At 37.6% G+C, this 2,882-nt stretch overlaps 1 protein-coding gene across 19 annotated transcripts in view; it reads left to right on the forward strand.

Annotated features, from left to right (window-relative positions):
• DTNB (dystrobrevin beta) overlaps positions 1–2,882 on the forward strand; it is a 216,757-nt gene that overhangs the window by 34,725 nt on the left and 179,150 nt on the right. The window lies entirely within an intron of this gene.

A 2,882-nucleotide genomic window follows, 5' to 3' on the forward strand; every position in this document is an offset into this window, starting at 1 on the left:
CAAGGACTTTCTTAGAAGAAAATACATTACATTAAATAATGTCTAGCATGGTATCATTAATTACAAATGAGAGTCTCCACTGAATTTATAAACTACCTGTGTAGTAGTAGTAGTAGTAGTAGTAGTAGTAGTAGTAGTAGTAGTAATAATAATAATAATAATTGTAATCATAAGAATACCAGCTACCATTTGTCCTGTGCTTATTTGAGGCCAGGCACTGTCTAAATGAATTACTGCATTTAATCCTCTCACAAGAATAAGGTGAGAGCTTTGTCTCTTTTATTTGCTGCAATCTTTCTGATACATTTCGATGTACCAGCCAATAAGAGCTGCTCAATAAATATTTGTCAAGTGAATGGTTAGTGAAGTATATATTGGGTTGTCGGAAAAGTCATGACGTATTTTTTCTATGTTTTTCATTGCAAAAATGCGTCATGACTTTTTCAACAATCCAATATAATTCTTTTGCCATTTCAGCAATGAGGAATGAACCTGAGAGTGATTAAAGCCCTTGCCCAAGAATAGACTTACAGTACTGGAGCTGGTGGAACTCAAGCCCATGTGGGGTGATCATTGTCATCTTTACAGTGGGGACATGCTAATCTAATTGCAGCCAGACATGTGTAGTAATGCAATATTAATTACTATTGCTTTCGGTCAGGTTGGCATTTAGGACCAGATAGTAACTGTGTTAGACTTTGCAGGCCAGATGCTGTCTGTCACAGCTACACAACTCTGCCATTGTAGCATGAAAGCATCCATAGGCGTACATTAACGAATAAGTGTGGCTGTGTTCCAGTAAAACTTTATTTGCAGAAACAGGTGGCAGATGGGATCTGGCCTATGGTAGTATAATTTCTCTAATTTGCTCACCCTGCAAAGAAAAAAAAAAAAAAAGGCGGTCTCTTGTTCCAGGTGCCACGCTAATCACATGTGCAGATATGTGCCCTGAAATGGCATGGCAGTACTTTTATTTGGTAGTACTTCTAGTCATCCAGACAATCAAGAGAATGATCATATTACTTTTTTACTTTTTCAAAATTGGGAAGTAAATACAAAATTTTAAAAAATGTCATGAAGAGGGCTGGCCGAGTGGCTCATTGGTTAAAAGTTTGCTTGGGATGCCAGCTCTGAGTATCAGGGCCACCGGTTCAGATCCCACATGGGCCAGTAATGCTGCGCCCTCTACAGCTAAGATGGTGAACAACATCTCGACCTGGAGCTGGGCTGCTTTGAGTTGCCGGTGATGGCGTAGGCTGCAGTGGGCTGCTGTGAGCTGCCATGAATGGCTGGCAGCCAGCGTGAGCAACCAGCAGCCAGCATGAGCTGCCGTGATCTGCCGTGAGTGGCCATCCAAGGGCCAGCGACCGATCTGCCTCAGCTGAGAAGAGCGCAATGATCACAATACCAACATGGGCCAGTGAAGGGATGTCCTCCACAACTAAACTGAAGAACAAAAGGACAGCAACTTGTCTGTTCCCCTTCCCCGACTCCCCAATAAAATCTTAAAAAAAAAAATTATCATGAAGAATTTAGGAATCTCTAGGAATTCTTAGACCCTACTTTGAGAAAAAGAGGTGTAAAGAAATAGCGAAAGTAGAAAAAGGAAGTAATAAATGAGATATATTATAAAGGGCATTATGATATTCTCTATCTTAATCTGTGTTTAGCATTTTAAATTTGTATTATGTAGTGAGAAACTAAGATTGGTGAGAGGAAGTAACTTTTTGAATATCTTTATTTCTTTGTAATTATAGGAAACTGGTACCAACACCTGTTTTTTCTCTAGGACCTAAATTTCATTAGTTTTTTGCTGCTTCTGGTTGTTTTTTCTTTGGCTTACTCTCTTTCTGTTTAAAATTCTTTCCTCTTGGTGCAAATTGTTAAGTAACCAACATATGTGTTGAAGCTTAACATTTCAATGATCTAGGAAAGGGCCAGTCTTAATATCAAAATATTAATTGCAGGATATTAAGGAATATGTTTACATTTTAAATTTTCTTTAGGACATATGTATAGCTAAACTTTCTCCAGTTACCTTGCTTTAATGGATATGTAGTTTGTGTAGTCATCATTTAATTTGTGATTCTAACGTATCTGAGAATGATTTACGACAGTTTAATCTGCTTCGGGAAGTTATTTGGCTTATGCTATTTGTCTAGATATATTTTCTTCATAGAATAAGGCACAGTTCAGCTAAAATTGTCATAAATTTTGCATCAATAGGGTCCATGCCATGGGCTATTCGTGTTTTAGCTATTTTGGCCTAGATATTTGAAAATATGCATCTATTATAAAAGCAACAATTATGTAAGAAGTTTAATGAAAGGGTTGAGATTCACTCTCCCACTTCTGAGTTGTGTGCTCTTTTCTAGGCATCGATTTCCTAATCTATAAAGTGGGGATAATAATACTCCCTAGCGTTGTTGCGAGTATTTAATGAACCAATGCATGGAAAGAGTTTTAACAAAGTGACTTGGCATAGCCTAAGTCTGTCAATGTAAACTACTATTACCATGTAATAAAAAGTTACATTTAGGAATTCTTTGAGTGTGGGGATGAGTATCTTTATAAATTTTGTTTAAAATAAAAATATAATATTTTACTTATGTCTTTTATGTATAAGCTGACTGTTCCTATATTATTTATGGCATCCTTTCATATAATTCTTTTCAAAATTATTATTATTATTTTTAAAGATTTTTATTGGAGAATTGGGGAATTGGGGGAAGGGGAACAGACAACTTGCTGTTGTTTTGTTCTTCAGTCTAGTTGTGGAGGACCTTGCTTCACTGGCTCAAGTTGGCACCATCATTGAGCTCTTCCCGGGCGAGGCAGATCAGTCGCTGGCTTCTGGACGGCCGCTCACTGCGGCTGCTGGC

Source organism: Hipposideros armiger, unplaced genomic scaffold (assembly GCF_001890085.2).
Source record: "Hipposideros armiger isolate ML-2016 unplaced genomic scaffold, ASM189008v1 scaffold_0, whole genome shotgun sequence".
NCBI classification, from domain to species: domain Eukaryota; kingdom Metazoa; phylum Chordata; class Mammalia; order Chiroptera; family Hipposideridae; genus Hipposideros; species Hipposideros armiger.